At 50.6% G+C, this 16,473-nt stretch overlaps 1 pseudogene; it reads left to right on the top strand.

Annotated features, from left to right (window-relative positions):
* Window positions 1–15,230: 15,230 nt before the first annotated feature.
* Window positions 15,231–15,969, top strand: LOC123835541 (ferritin light chain-like; annotated as a pseudogene).
* The last annotated feature ends 504 nt before the right edge of the window (window positions 15,970–16,473 follow it).

Here is a 16,473-nt window from a genome sequence, read left to right as displayed (position 1 = left end):
TCTTCCCCCGAAGTTTACACCTACAGCTCCGGGCCAGGCTGGGACTCTGGGGGGAGGTGGGGGGACTCCTCCCAGTGGGGAGGAGGATCTGTGGGGTACCCAGACAGGTGCTTGGGGAGTCACGGATGGGCCCAGTGACCATCAATGGGTTTCCCATTCCCGGGCCATCTCAGGCCTGGAAGATAGTCCCTTCTTCCAGCCTAGGTTTCTAGAAACCACTGAAGGGTCATCTGCCCTCAGGGATGTCCTAAGTGTGAACCCTGGCCCACCACCCTGGCGGACCACTGAGGGACGCAACCCGGGCCTGAGGGGGGGGCGGAAGAACTTGGGCTTCGGGGGCTTCTGCGTCACAGCGAAGTTGGGGTCATCAGCACTTCTGAATGAGGGAAGGGGCGGATGGGCTGGAGAGGGAGAGGCAGCGGGGTGTCTAGCTCAGCGCCACAGGGGCCCTCGGAGGCAGGGCCCGCCGTGAGTGGTGCTGTGCTTACCACCAGGTGGCACCACCAGAAAGCCAGACAGCCCCAAAGAGGACAGCAAGCCCTGAGGGAACTTCATGCCGCCCTTCCCCCCCCCCAACCCCCCACCCCCGCCCTTCCCTGGAATGGGCCCTGGCGCTGAAAATGTGGGGACCAGGGGAGGGGGCATGAGTCCCGTGCCTGCCCCTGGCCTCCGGAGCGACCCTACTGTTAGGGTCCAGCTCCAGGGACAGCTCCCATGTCAGAGCAGGAACGGCACAGCCAGCAAGAGTGAGGGGGCAGGATGAGGGGGGGCTTCTGTCTGCTGTGTGAGTGATCCCCTTCACGTGGAGCATCTACCAGGTGCTAGGCCCTAGGCACTCGTCAGCTAGACATCGTCATTTACAGAAAAGAACAATGAGTAATAATAACAGCTACTGCTTAATATCTACTCACTGACTGCCAGGCACTGTGCCAAGTCCTTCGTGTGCATTGGGTCATTAAATCCTCCCGGCCACGCTGGAGTGAGGTCCTAATTTTATCCCTCGTATACAGGTGGGGAAACTGAGGCTCAGGGACCCCAAAGTCACAGAGCATTCAAAGGAAGTCTGTCTGATTCCCGTACATGCTGTTCCTTGCAGGGGAGGATGGAAAGGAGCGGCGATGTCCAGCCGCTCACCAAGGAGGGGCTATGCTTGCCTCAGCCTCACCCTGACATCCTCAAACGACCCGGACCATGAATGCTGGGGAGGTCACTGCACCCAAGCCCAAACCAGAGTCCTCAAGGGGATCTGAGAGCTCCGAGGGTGTGAGCACGGCACCCAGCAATGTTCCTGGCATTCACAAGATATTGGATGCATTGACTCAAACCAGATGTCTGTAATATGGAGGGGTAATGCTGGAATGGAGAATGGGAGGCCAGGGCAGCGGGGACCTGTAGGACGGGGGATTGCCCGGGACTAAGAGTTCAGACTCTAGAGATTGACAGACCTGAGTTTGAATCCTGCCTCTACCAGTCCACAGCTGTGTGACCTTGGGATGGTCGCTTGACTTCTCTGAACCCTAGTTTCTTCTGCACAGCAGAGAGAATAATGACTTGGCCTGGCTAGCATGTTGTGAGGATCAGATGAGATACTGCATGTGAAAGCAGTTAGCAGAGCGCCTGACAAAAGTAAATGCTCAATTAAAGGTGCTGCTGTTGTCACTGCTCTTGTGAAAACACATTTTGATTTGGGCCTTCAAGGATGCTTCTGGGAGCGTTCTTAGGTGGGAAGGACATTGTGAGGTGGGAACAAGGATAGAACCTGCAGAAGAACGCAGCGGCCCCATTGCCAGTGGGCTCACCCTGGAGCCAGGAGGACCTGTGGGAGTCAGTGTAAAGACTTGCCCAAGTGGACCCAGTAAGGGCTGGGGAGGCGGGAGACTAAGAGGAGCCTCCGTTGCGAGATGGAGTGGGGCTGTGGCCAGGAGGGCTCATCCTGCACAGGAGGTCTTAGCTCTCCTGCCATGGGGCCCACCCCGGCGCCACCCTCCTGGGTAGGAGTCTTTCTCCCAGGCCCATATTTGCACAAATGCCTGCCTCACTGCTCACTCCAGAGACCCAGCCAAGAGGCACTATTTTAAGCTCCCTGGACGGGAACGCTGTTGGTGGGAGCAGACCCAGCCAGCAAGCTCCCAGTTCTCAAAAAAGGGAAAGGTCTGGGTGAGCGGGCGGCCCCTGAGGTGGGCCGGGGGGCCGCCACACCCACAGGGTCCTCTGCCCAGGCCAGGAGCCCATGCCTCCTCCCCCGTGGGGGGCAGTCAAGAAAATGGGAGTCGGGGTAGGACTCTAAGAGGTGGACTTGTGCTCTGGGACTGGGTGGCTAAGGTGTCCCTGCTGCCCAGCAGCCAGCCCTGAAAACACCAAGCTCGCGTTTCCGAATTACAGATCGACTCCCCCCCGGACCTCGTCCCTTGTTAGCGCTTACCCGTGGCCCCTCAGAGCCAGGGTGTGTCTTGTGTAGCCACCAACAGCGAAGGATCCCCATTTAAAGCATCTCCACTGGACACCCTCATAGCAGGCAGATCTTTTCTGAGGACACACATCCTACTCTTTAAAGCTCTCGTGGTTGAAAATAATAATGATGATTATAAAAGTTTTATCTTTCATTATGCTGAAGTACCCTCTTACAATGCAATATGGTGTAGTGGGAGATGGCCGCCTTCAGAAATGGTGGTCGGACACTTGCCCAGCCCCTCATATGCGGACACGTCCACTTCTCCTAACTTCGGTGAGCCCCCGTATCTTCCTAGGTTTGCTTAAATTTATCATAAAAATTATGATTTGCCAGGGCACCTGGGTGGCTCAGTCGGTTAAGCAGCTGCCTTCGGCTCAGGTCATGATCCCAGGGTCCTGGGATCGAGCCCCGCATTGGGCTCCTTGCTCAGCGGGGAGCCTGCTTCTCCCTCTCCCTCTGCCTTTTGCTCTGCCTGTTTGTGCTCTGTCTCAAATAAATAAAATAAATTAAAAAAAAAAACGATTGGGTGCCTGGGTGGCTCAGTTGGTTAAGCGACTGCCTTCGGCTCAGGTCATGATCCTGGAGTCCCTGGATCCAGTCCCACATCGGGCTCCCTGCTCGGCGGGGAGTCTGCTTTTCCCTCTGACCCTCCCCCCTCTCATGTGCTCTCTCTCATTCTCTCTCAAATAAATAAAATAAAATCTATATAAAAAAACGATTAAAAAGTTATGATTTGCCTGGCACACAGCTGGTACTTAATATTTGGCAAATTTCGGCTGTTTTTATTGTCATTTGGTTGGTTTTGTGTATGCTCTCTTTGCTTTTCGATGGTGAAAAAACAGTATAGACTAATATTTAAAGCATGGACTTTGAACCAGAGTGACCTGAACCCCAGCCCCTGCATACAACAGCTGGGTTACCTTGGGTAAGTGACCTAACTTCTCTGAGCCTGTGTGTGTCCTCCTGGAAAGCAGGGGGATTTAACAAGATGATGCATGTAACGTGCCTGGCACAGTGCAGTGCTCAGTGAATGGCCCTGCTATTATTCTGTTGTACAGATTATTCTTTGCTCTTGCTCAGCCAGTTTGCAGAGAATAATTCTGGTCAGCTCTTCTAGAACTTTTTAACTGCCAGAGTCCCAGGCATAGAATGGACTGCCCTGGGAAAAAGTGAGCTCCCCATCGGCCGAGTTGTTTTAGTAGGGGCCAAAGGCCAGTTGGGAGTGGTATGAGGGAGATTCAAGAAGAGGAAAGGGGGGCCTGGTTGGCTCAGTCAGTAGAGCATGCGACTCTTGATCTCACTGTCATGAGCTCAAGCCCCACACTGGGCCATGGAGCCTACTTAAAAATAAAAATAAAGGGCGCCTGGGTGGCTCAGTTGGTTAAGCGACTGCCTTTGGCTCAGGTCATGGTCCCGGAGTCCTGGGATCGAGTCCCACATCGGGCTCCCGGCTCAGCGGGGAGCCTGCTTCTCCCTCTGACCCTCTCCCCTCTCATGCTGTTTCTCTCTCTCTCTCAAATAAATAAATAAATAAAATCTTTAAAAAATAAATAAATAAAAATAAAAAAGAGGGAAACGCTGGGCTTGTTGAGTTTTAAAAGTTCCCTTCCAACCCTGAGAGGTCTGAGTCCTATGTCCGAGGCCTCAGGTTCCCAAGTGGGGCTGTCCTGCCTGTCTCCACTTGTCCAGACCTGGAACAGGAAGGAGCCCAAAGAGGCCCATGAGGGATATGGACTAAACAGCCTGTCCCCGGGGCAGACAGAGGCGCCGGGCCCCCTGCCCACCAGCATATCCTCCCCTCAGTCCCAGGGGATGTTTATCCTTTGCTCAGAGTTTATAGGACGTCTGGACTTACAAGATCCAGAGTCCTGACTTTTCTGTGAAAGCTGTCAGCCCCTCCTCCTGCTGGGTGGGTCTGCGTCTATTTTGTGTGGGAGGCCCCATCCTCCAGCAGAAGCAGGAAAAGGGTACAGCAGGAGAAATGTTCTCTTCAGACCCCCAGAGCTCAGACCTGGTGGAGGAAGAAGCCTGGCCCTAGGGAGAGGTGGGAGAGAAAGAGGTTGGTGTCTCCCGGCTGTTTATAGGAGAGGAGTCCTCCAGGGGAGGCAGGTGGAGAGGGGAATTCCTTCATAGCTTGCGTTCAAAGGCCTGCTCCCCAAACACAGCTGAAAGGCATGGTACTTATCAGAGTCTGCCTCACATATTGGCTTCTGTCACTGGCTCAAATAGCCATGTTTTCATTGTGTTTATTTTGGTGTCTGTGTGAGTGTGAATTTGTGGATGGGGTCTTGCGTGTGCGTGTTTTGGAGTCATCAGGTGGGAGCCTCTTGGGGGACAGGCAGTGAGACATGTCCCACTGCCCTTCAGCAAGGAGCCTGGATGGCCATAACCATGCCTCTGTGCCCAACCTGTCTCCCTACCCAGAAACCAGCCTCAGAAACATACAGACTCCTAGGGCTCCCTGCAGAAGGAGGTCTGAACCTCCTGTCTCTGTGGTATAAACCTGTTAGCTGAGGATAATGAGAAGCTACCCCAGGTGGGATCTTAAATATTGTGCCCAGGATGCTCTGTAAGTTTCCATGAGCTGTGACCTTAAGGTATGGGCCGTGAAGAGCCTTGAGAGTTCTTGAGGAGGGTCCACTCACTTCTTGACAGATACATAATGTGCCAGGCACTGTGCTCAGCACTGAGCATACAGCAGGGAACAGCTAAAACAGTTCCTGAGCTCATGTTCTTAAAGAGGATGGTGGAGACAACAATATTGAGATTTTAGGACCAGGCTTAGGGACTATGGCCGGGCGCCCCTCCTCTCAGTCTCTTATACCTCCTGCATCTGTGAGTATGGCTGGAACCCAGGACCTCAGCTCGCAGGGCATGTGGAAGAAGGTACAATGTCTCCAGAATGTAACATCTTGCCAAATTTCTATTGAAAGTTCGGTTCTCATAAATTTTGTATTTGTGAGAGAAGAAGAAATGGTTGGTGGGAAATCCGACCACGTCCAAAGTCTGGTTCCCAGGAAAGAAGCCTCCATAATTGTTCTAATGTTAGAAGATAGTTTCAGGGCGCCTGGGTGGCTCAGTCGTTAAGCGTCCGCCTTCGGCTCAGGTCATGATCCCAGGGTCCTGGGATCGAGCCCCGCATCGGGCTCCCTGCTCAGCGGGAAGCCTGCTTCTCCCTCTCCAGCTCCCCCTGCTTGTGTCCCCTCTCGCGCTGTGTCTCTCTCTGTCAAATAAATAAAATAAAATCTTTAAAAAAAAATTAAAAAAAGAAAGAGAGTTTCAAAGGGCACCTGCCTAGCTCAGTCAGAGAGCATGTGACTCTTGATCTCAGGGTCATGAGTTCGAGCCCCATGTTGGGTATAAAGCTTACTAGAAAAATAAATAAACTTAAAAAAAAATTTTTTAAGACAAATTCAAAGTTTCTGGCCCTGGGAGACAGTGGTGGTGCAGCCTGAGGACCCAGGCAGACACTGCCAATAACTGCCCGGCGGTAAGAGTGATGGCTTTTGTGTGTGGATAGCACCCTACAGTTTACAAAGCCCAAAATATAAAGATTTTTACAAAAGAGGAAAACGAGGCCCAGGGAAGGGAAACATAGTGAGGAGAAAAGGGGCAGAGCATAGGATGAAAGCCTGGGTCCCTGAGGTCATTTTTGACCACACCCTAACCTTTGCCCAGTTTAGGGAATGAGGAATGAGCTTTGGATCGAGGCATTGGGTAGAGGTGGACCCCCGGGTCAGTAGGCTGTGTACACAGAGCACCAAAGTCCATCCAAATTCTCTTTGCCATGGCTAGGCTGTGCTCTGTGAAGAAGCCTACACTGAAGGGAAATGTGTCTGGCAAGAGGGCTTGGTGCCAGGCGGACATGTTTTCTGAGTCAGCTCTGGAGAGAATTCTAGGGTCGGGCTGACCCCAGTCTCTCTCTCCCCCAGTAATGCTCTCTTGGAAAAACTGGGATTGTTTGGCTCTTCAGCTGGTGATTACATAGCTGTGTCCACAGTATTTGTCTTCCATATTGGGATTCCCTTGCATTCTATCTCATTATCTCAACCCCAGGCCTAGCTCTGACATTATCTTTCCAGAATTCCCTACAAATATTGCATGTTTTAGACTGTTTCTTCAAATCTCAGGATCAGCAGGACCTTACAGTCATTTTGCTGTCTTCTCAAGGATACTCCTAGGAAATGCTCCCAAGTCTCTTATTAGGCCCCGCTTGATTTAAATGTCTACCTCCTTGCTCCCTCCATCTCCTGATGACAAATTTGCTCTTAGAGAATATACAGAACAAAGCTGCTCCTTCTGCCCTATGACGAGCAGTGTCGGTCAGGATGGGCCACGTTGTGCTGCCGTAATAAACAACCCCCAGATCTCAGAGACTCACTCCACCTCTGTTACAAGTCCCGTGCAAGCTACTAGTGTGTTTCTGCTCGTCAGAATCGCTCAGCGACCCAGAGTGATGGATACTTCCACAAGCACCACAACAGGATCAGAGGTTTGGAGGCTGTACATTTATAGAGGTCAAGAATGGGTTTTGGAATCTTTGCTCCAACTGCTTATTTTCTTGCAGCAAATTCTTTCCTCTCCTTAAGTGTCAATTTCTTTTTTTTTTTTTTTAAGATTTTATTTATTTATTTGACAGAGAGAGAGAGAGCACAAGCAGGGGGAGTGGTAGAGGCAGAGGGAGAAGCGGGCTTCTTGCTGAGCAGGGAGCCCGATGCGGGACTCAATTCCAGGACCCTGGGATCATGACCTGAGCCGGAGGCAGATGCTTAACTGACTGAGCCCCCCAGACGCTCCTTAGTGTCAGTTTCTTATCTATAAAATGAAGACAATGAGAAAGTATCTACCTCACAGATTTGCTGTGAGGTTAACTGGGAGGATGAATATAAGCCCTTGGCATGGGCTCTGGTTCATGGGCAAGAACTCCATGCATGTCCGCTGTTATGATGTTAACATAATATTGTTAACTTACTAGTGGCTGCCGTCTCCTGCAAGCACAACCCCCGCTCCTTCCACTGTTCCCCCTCTTGGCCGGTTTGAGTTCCTTGAAAGAGTTAAGGAGTTCTTTTTCCTGCCACAGGTCATTTTCACATTTTTTGTCATGTATTTTATTTCATGAGGGAGGAGCTTGAGCATTCAAAGCTGAGACAGAAAAGGTATAACTATGCGTCTTGCCAACCCCAAACTAGATTTATTCTGTTCAAGGTTCATTACCAAGACCTTTTGGAAAGTCCAGAGACGGGAGGTTGAATTTGGAGAAGAATCCTTGCTTGAGATAAAACCCAGTGGTGGAGAGACACAGGAATCAAACTGTAAACTATCCAAGTTAGAAGAGACTTTTAGAATAAGCAAGTCTCATCAGCTCTTCTCTTTTATAGATGGGGAAACACAAGTCCAGAGACGGAAAGCGACTGATGCAATGTCACACAGCACTTCAGCGTAGGAGTTGAGGCCTAAACCCACTCCCCTTAGTCCCCATCTTGGGGCTTTCCACACACCACGGAAGAGGAAGAGGGGACAGCATTCTTTACCGTTGGGATGGAGGATTGGTGGTGTGGAATCTCCTTGGAATTGCGGCTTGTCCTCATTTCATGGAGTTGTGCTCCAGCGGAGTTGTTAAGTTAAGAACTTTATAAACATTACCTTATTAAGGCTTCTTGAAAACCCAAAGTCACAGCTCCTCTGGGTCATGGGACATGCGTTGAGCATCCAGTGAACAAACAAAGGGTAACGTTACATTTTTCACTTCGTTTAGGAAACCTGGCTTCTAATTATAGGATTTGTTTAACAGTCCTGAATGGTTTACGAAGGCATGGATCAGCCTCCATCCTGAGGAGTGTCAGCCAGGGAGACATAGGCAGGGTGGAGTCAGGGAAGGAAGGAGAGGCCTCAGCAGCAAAGGGAGAGATGACAAGCAAGGTCAATTTAAGCCAAGGCCTAGGGGGCATGAATTTTCCCTAATCCCCCCAGCCAGGTTGCTCCCAGTTGGAAATTATCTCCAATAACCATTACCATAACCCTTTCATACAAGGCAAGGAATATGAATGAGCTCTAGGGCAAGCAGGTGAAACAAGGATCACATTACTGTTCAGTGCTCTTAGCATACCCCCTCCCCCTTCCGGGGACATGGGCTAGGGGCTGGCTCAAGCTCCTTGCTTATAGAAATAAATAACTTTAAGTAAGTTCTTTTTTAAAATCTTGATAAATTCTGTAAAATACTATTACATGAATATATTTATTTTCTTAACACAGATAGAAATTAGAAAAGATAGAAGTAAAAGAGAAGTCTCTCATGTTATATATAACTAATAATATAATATAATATGTAACTAAGTCTCTGTGGTTAAGCTCACCATCTAAGGAGGCAAGGGGGTTATCTAAGGGGACTCTAGGGGTGGGGCAAGGGAAAGTCCACCCCACTAATGTAGCCCAAGTCAGGGTACAGGGATCTTGCCAAGCTGCTCCCAGGCCAAGACACGAAAGGTCCAGCCCATCTACCATATAGCCATATTTCCGTCCTCACTCAGGCCTCCATTGCTCAACCCAGGCCCCAGCCACTCAAAGAAACCCCCCAAACCCTCACCTTGTCCCAAATGTCCCAGTGCCTCAGTTCCTGAGTTAGCACACGTGCTCATGCATACATACACACACCCCTCTAAGTCCCTTGGACAACCCAGTTCTGTGATTTCTTAAAGCTAGGTTCATGGTTTCCAAAGTGGGGGGTCATTCAAAGCTCAGGGAAAGTATTAGGGTCTTCTGTTTTTTACTTCTCTCTTCTCTAATTTCTATTTTTTATTTTTTAAGAGAATATGATATATTAGTAAAATAGTACTTTACAGAATTTATAGACATTTATTTTTAAAACAACTTACTTAGGGGGCACCTGGGTAGCTCTGTCAGTTAAGCAACCGACTCTTGATTTCGGTTCAGGTCATGATCTCAGGGTCATGAGCTCGAGCCCCGCATCGGGCTCCCAGCTCAGCAAGGAGTCTGCTTGACATTCTCTCTCTCCCTCTCCCTCTGCTCTTCCCCCCATGCTCTCTCACTCTCTCTCTAAAATAAATAAATAAATCTTTAAAAACAACTTACTTAAAATAAAATATATTTATTTAAAAAAACTGTTGTTTACTTCTAGGGTTTTATGATAAAAAATGTTGAGTTCCCCTGGACTAGGACTTGGAACTTAGTGTTCCTTAACTCTGGTAGAGTGAGGGAACCCCCAGCCTCCAGGATTTCGAGTCCTGCTTGCTCTCCTGAATGGGGAAACAAAAGTACCTCTCATTCTTTCTGATTCTTTCACATTCTGAGCAGCTTGGACATTTAGACACGTGAAGATAGCAAGTAAATAGTAAATTCATTATTAAACTATGGTAAATCCAGGATTTAAACCCAGGTCCGACGGGCTCCAGAGCCGTGCTGGATTCCACCCACTGTGGTGTGACACACTGATTAGTGACATATATCTGTCCCTACTTCCAGCCCCTCACTCGGTACTTTTGCACAGAGTAAGCATCAGACATGTTTACAAAACATTTACAAGGCCCAGGGCTGTGGGACCTACTGTTGGTAATATGGGGTCAACAGCATGAAAGGGGCAGAGCGCCAGTCCACCCCCCATGTCTCCTGTTGTCCCCTTAGTCAGCCCGCCACTTCTGGGGTCCTGTTGGTGTGGGAGAGCTTGGGCTTTGCTTCTTTGTGTATCACCTGCTGGAAGCAGGAAGTTCCCTGAGGCAATGCTGGGGGGCAGGATGCACCTCCTTGGGAGGCTGCTCTCTAGACTTCGGGTTTACTCATGTGCAAAGTGGGACAAAAAGTCTCACCTGTTTGCCTGCCTTGGGGATCCTTGAGAGGATCCACAGAGTGCAGGACAGGGTCTAGGGCAGGGGCCATTGGGGGCAGGTGGTCTGGTAAAGAATAGTGCCGGGGGGAGCCTGCGTGGCTCAGTTGGTTAAGCGACTGCTTTCGACTCAGGTCGTGATCCCAGAGTCCTGGGATCGAGTCCCACATCGGGCTCCCAGCTCAGCAGGGAGCCTGCTTATCCCTCTGACCCTCTCCCCTCTCATGCTGTTTCTCTCCCTCTCTCTCTCAAATAAATAAATAAAATCTTCAAAAAAAAAAAGAATAGTGCCAGGGAAAGAGTGTTGTTCCAGTGGTCTCAGACCCCAGGGAGTGGGGGTACAGGATCTCTACTGCCCAAGTCAAAAGATGGGCCGGTGATGGACTGGCAGCAGGGAAGCCCCCCCGCAACCATCACCAAACACCCCAGAAGTACATCCTCTCTCACCTCCCCCCAAAAAACAGGGTCAAATTGCTCACTCACGCCCTTTCAAAACAGGAAGGCAAGGGATGGAGACTCGGCAGTTCTGCGGACTGAGACTGGGAGGAACAGCAGGGGGGCAGGGGTACACCACCCCGTCTTAGAGGTGCTGAGAACCTCAGCCATTGGGCACGTCAGCCAAGTGACTGCCTTCTCCACGTCCAAATGGCACTTTTCTTTAATGTCCGGATCCAGTGGCTTTAGCTCCCTACCCACACTTTCAGCAGGTGCAGGGAATTCTCCACTATTGCTTGAGTTTTAGGGACGCTTAAGTTCCTCCTGAATTAGTCCTCACTTTGGCACGTCTGCTTCTCCAAGGCGCTGGCTCCTAACCTGAGCTCCTGTCTGTGCTCACACACACACACGCGCCCCCAGCACCACCAGGCGCCCTCTCCTTTATCTTCCAAGTGCCATTCCTGGAAATGCAAGGCTGTAGAGGTAGCAGGCCTTTCACCAAACTGTTGGTGGAGGAAGGACAACTGACAGGGTGCACAGGACATCCCCCTTGGCTTTTCAAGCCCCTGTGTCGCTGTCATTACCCCAGGGACTTCTCACTGGCTTCATCTCTGCTCAGGTTCCAGGTTCCTCCCCCTTCGGAGCACATCCTCCCTCCCCGGCCGCGCAATCCTCCCCAGGGTCCCATACCCCCATCCTCTCTCCCTGAGGCTGCCTGGAGAGAGGACACGCTGGTTACCACCTCTGTGGGGGAGGGGGACTGGAGCAATATGTCGGGACCACAAACACATAAGACGTTGGCTCCAGCAACAGCTCTTCTAGGCCTTCTCGTGCCAGAGACACCCCCAAGCAAAAACACCCCAAGTACCAGGACAGGCTTTGCAGCACTGTTGATATAGCAAAGGACTGCAAACCTTCAGAACGCTCACCCCTACATTCACGCAGGACTGGTGGCCTGCGGGGGGGGGGCACATCCACCCAGTGGGCCCCTCTCCAGTCATTGAAAGAACCAGGCAGCCCTCTCTGTAATGATAGACTGCAGTATCCAAGATACGTGATTAAGGGAAGGAAGTCAGGTGCAGAACAGTGTGAATAGTGTGCTCCTCTGTGTAAACAACATGTCAGGGCCGTAGATGCACGTATGTGTGTGTGAACTTGCTCGCATCTGCATAGACCATCTCTGCAAGTATAAGCCAAACTTGGTAACAGAGATTTGCTCTGGGGAGGGAAGTAGGGGGATGAGTGGTTGGGCTTGGGAGGGCACTTAGGTTTTACGGTATGCCATTTAGACCGTTTTGATGGGCACAATGTGTAGATATTCCCTGTTCGAACAATAAATACCCGTTACTGTGTGATGTGTATCATTTTGTCCCCTCCCTCTCCGCTGGGCTGGGCCCAGGGGGCGTCGCCTTCCTGAAGCCATGAAAGTCACCTGAAGTGAGTCAGGTCTCATCCCACCGAGGCGAGCAGCCTCATCCGGAGTGTCTCATTCTTTTCTCCTTCCCTTCCTCGGTAGCAAGTTGTCCAAGCCCTTTACTGTACAAACAGAAACCCTGAGGCCCAGCTTGGGAAAGTCGTGTGCCCAATGTCACCTAGTAAGTCAGCCTCTGTGCAGTTCTGAATAGAGCCCTGGTGCTTTTGTTCATGTTGTTCCTTTTATTCCAAATGCTCTTTCCTATTTTCACTCTTCCAGTCCAACATCCTGCTTCCAAGAAGCTCCCCAGATTCCCAGACTGGATATGACCTCTAGGCATGCCTCGTGAACCCCCACAGTACTGTCCAAATTCCCTGCCTTCTCCATTAGCCAGCGCAAGCTCCTTGAGAGCCCCAGGCCTGGTCCAGTGCGAAGAACGGGAGTTTAATGTTGACGACCTTAATGGATGAATAGAAGCATTCATACATGCTTCTATTCATCCCTCTTCTGAAATCCTCCTGGGCTTCACCAAGACCTCTCATATCACTCAGCACTGTTTCCTTTACAACGTAATTAGTTCTGGGCATATTCGCAGTACCCATCTGTTAGAAGCACGCTATGAAGGCGCACACACGAGTTGTGTCTTCTTTCCACAGTGACAGCTTTATTCAATCATAAAGCGAGGCGAACATAATGATAAAGCAGGTTCAGGATTCCAAACTCAGTGACATTTCAGTACGTGTTTAACTTGGCTTTTTACACGTCACACAAAGCAAAGCACGATCCGAAGTCCCACAACAGACAAGATACAGCAAGGGTTAGGAAGTTATCGAACCCAATGGAAAGTCAGTGCGTGAGGGCACAGCTGGGAGGAGGCCTCCATCTGTCTGGGGCAGCGCTCGGCACGTGCTGCTTATCACGTCCAACCCGTGGAGGATCTCGGTTCTGTTCAGACATCAATCGGGCAGAGCCTTCGGTGGCGGCTGCCTTTTTGATGTGGTCAGATGTGAAAGGGTCAGCGTCTTGAAAGTCTGACAGTTTACTGCGAAAACGCTCCCTTTTTAAAGGGATTTAATCAGTCTTGAGCCTTCGCAGACCTCCCCTGGTTCTGCGGGTCATCGGTTCTGAGTGTCGTCAGCCTGTGCTGGTTTTGGCGTATCTGGTCTTGGCTGCAACGCCCTTGGCTGCTGGGGTCACTGCTTGACATGAGTGACTTCAGCTTGCTCTGTACACCACCTTTCTCCCTCCTTCCCTCCCTCCCTTTCCCGGGATCCATCCTCAGAATGAGACAGAACCCAGGAATATTGTTTGAGTCCCTGGATCCAGCCATGCCTAAAGCGGAATCTACCTGTGGACTTTCCAGTCACATGAGCCAATGAATTCGCCTTTGTTTTGAAACAACTAAGAGTTGCGTTTTTTCCATCCCTCTCCATAAAAGAGTATTGTGTGAAAACACCCTAAACTGTACCACACATGGTCTCATTCCCTTTCCACAACACTTTGTATACAATAGATACCTACATTTGCATGAGAACAAAAAGCACCAGACTCAGACCCAGACCCCGAGGATGGTGATGGAGCAGAGCAGTCCCACACACCACAATCCCTCCCCTAAAGTTCTGTGGACCCTGCCCAAGTTCTGCCGGGTGGGCAGACAGTAATGACCCTGCTTACAGGTGGAGAAACGTGGCTCCCAGTCACCCAGCAAGTTAATGGCACAGCTTGGAGGAGAACTTGGCCTCCTGGCTCCGTTGCCGTCTAAATCGTTTACCTGTCATCAAAGGAGAATGTCGGGCTTGGCTTGCACACACACACAATAACCAGGACACAAAAGGGAAAAATGGTGGTGGCAGGAAATCGGTCATGGTTGGGAAGAGACAATTATCTTTTTAAAAATCCCAGGATAGAAAGAATAAAGAAGCCAATTTGAGTGGGACAACCTTGTAGAACAAATTTATGAATTACCAGTGTGGGGCCCGAGATTCTAGAGAGTGGTGATGACTGTGAACACTGCAGTGTTTGTTGAGTGAATTGTGGATGGTGGAAGGTTTTGATTAGCTGTGGCTGTCACCCAACAAGTCAGTAAGGCCAGGATCTGACTCCCATCTCCTGGTTTCTAAGGATAGTGCTGTTTTTAGTACCCCAGTTTCATGTGCTCAGTGGTGTGAATTTTATCAGCTGCAAAATGACCAGGACTGAGAAGGCAAGTGGAAGATCTTAGATTTAGGTGAGGGATATGGTGGAATGGCAGAGCACCCATTCCAACTTACCCCTAGACTACCTTCATTAATGCAGAATCTAATAAGCTAAAAACATTTCCCAGAGCTCCTAGAGTTCTAGATGAACGTCATATCTCTGCTTCTTCATTATAGCTGATGTCAAGTACCATCCTGTGGGTTTTCTGCAGCAATTTTCTACCCCTTATGGGCTGAGTTGTATTCCCCCAAATTCATAGGTTTGAGTTTTAACCCCCCAACATGGCAGAAATTGACCTTAATTGGAAATAGGGTCATTGCCGATGTAATTAGTTAAGATGAGGTCATACTGGAATACAGTGAACCTTAATCAATATGACTAGTGTCCTTATGAAGAGGCGGAATTTGGAGACAGACACCCACAGGGAGAATGTCACATGAACATAAAGGCAGACAGCAGCCTGATGCACCTCAAGCCAAGGAACATCAAAGACTGCCAACAAACCACCAGAAATTCTACGAGAGGCCGGGAACAGATTGTCCCTCGCAGCCTCCAGACGGAGCCAACCCTGCCAACATCTTGGCTCTTGGACTTCTAGCCTCCAGAATTTGAGACAATACGCTGTTGGTTCAGCCACCCAGCTCTGGTAAACTTTCTTACGGCAGCCCTAAGAAACTAATACAGGCAGTGTGCCCAATGGGCCCATGGATCTGTCTTTTGCTTCAACAGTGTTTGGACAGAACAGACCCAAGGATGCCCCTTCTTCCAGCCTCTGACCACCCTCCAACCTCTTTTCCAACCACAACCTTTGAGAACATCTTTACAGCCATCCTTTGCCTCTGGGACCAGCCAACACTGTATTTTGAGCTTAACTCCTTATTGCCAATGAACCATGAGCTTCCAAGAATTGTTCCACCAAGGTGGAGGCCACCGTCAACTGCCCGGTCAACATGCACCTGCAGGCCTCCTACACCTACCTCTCCCTGGGCTTCTACTTTGACCATGACGATGTGGCTCTGGATGCGGGCCACTTCTTCCATGAGCTAGCTGAGGAGAAGTGCAAGGGCACCGAGCTCTTGAAGATGCAAAACCAGCACACTGGCTGTGCCCTCTTCCGGGACCCGCAGAAGCCATCCCAACGTGCATGGATGCCATGGAAGCCCCATGGACCTGGAGAAAAGTTTGAAGCAGGCCCTTCTGGAGTTGCACGCCCTGGGTTCTGCTGCACAGACCCCCTTTTCTGTGACCTGAAGAACCACTTCTTGGGTGGGGAGGTGAAATTCATCAAGAAGATGGTGACCGCCTGACCCACCTCTGCAGGCTGACAGGCCCCCAGGTGGGCTGGAGAGTATCTCTTCCACAGGCTCACCCTCAAGCATGACTAGGAGCCTCCAGAGCCCAGCGGCCTTGGAGGGGGCCTTCGGGTGTGCCCCTTCCGCCTGAGCCTCTCCCTGCAGCCCCTAGGCAGCTTTTAATCCACCCTGGAGACCTCTCCCCACCTGGAAACCAAATGGAAATATAAAGCTTTGTGGGGGAGGGGGTAGGAAGAAACGGGTAAAGAGCCTAATATAGGGCCCTTGCCAGCTTTGTGGGTAAGGAGGGGCAGCTGTGGAAGAGGTGAGGGTGGCTTCCTGACCCCTGCACTCATCTGCAACGGTGTGTCCTTCGAGCCTGCCGTGGAGCCGCCCTTTCGGAGCCCAGCACTTCTGACAGCAGCGGCCGTAGGGACCGCCCTGGAGGGACAGCCCTGCGGTGTCAGCAGCGGAGTCCTTAACAGCCCTGCCGGAAGCTTCTTCAGCCTTCCTAACAACGGTGGGAGCGCCCAGTTCCCCGTAGTGACTTCCTTTCTGCTTGGATGAGCAGGAGTGGTTTCCTCAGCTGAACGCTGACTCGTCCTAATTCCCTGGACGTTTCGCACCCTATTCAATTTCTGACCTTGCGCAGCTCGCATTTGTGAGCTGTAACAAAAGAACGTTGTCAAAGACTCGTGTGCCTTTACCCATTGAACAGTAACCCCCCATTCCCCTCCAGCCCGCTTCGGGCAACCAAGATTCTACTCTCCATCTCGATGAATTTTTTTTTTAAGATTTTATTTATTCATTTGACAGAGAATGAAACAGTGAGAGAGGGAATACAAGC

Source organism: Mirounga angustirostris, unplaced genomic scaffold, assembly GCF_029215605.1.
Source record: "Mirounga angustirostris isolate CCGP_5_RB_7025 unplaced genomic scaffold, mMirAng1.0.hap1 SCAF_7, whole genome shotgun sequence".
In the NCBI taxonomy this organism is placed as follows: domain Eukaryota; kingdom Metazoa; phylum Chordata; class Mammalia; order Carnivora; family Phocidae; genus Mirounga; species Mirounga angustirostris.
Note: the sequence above shows the minus strand (reverse complement) of the source record. Positions and strands in the feature narration are given on the sequence as shown.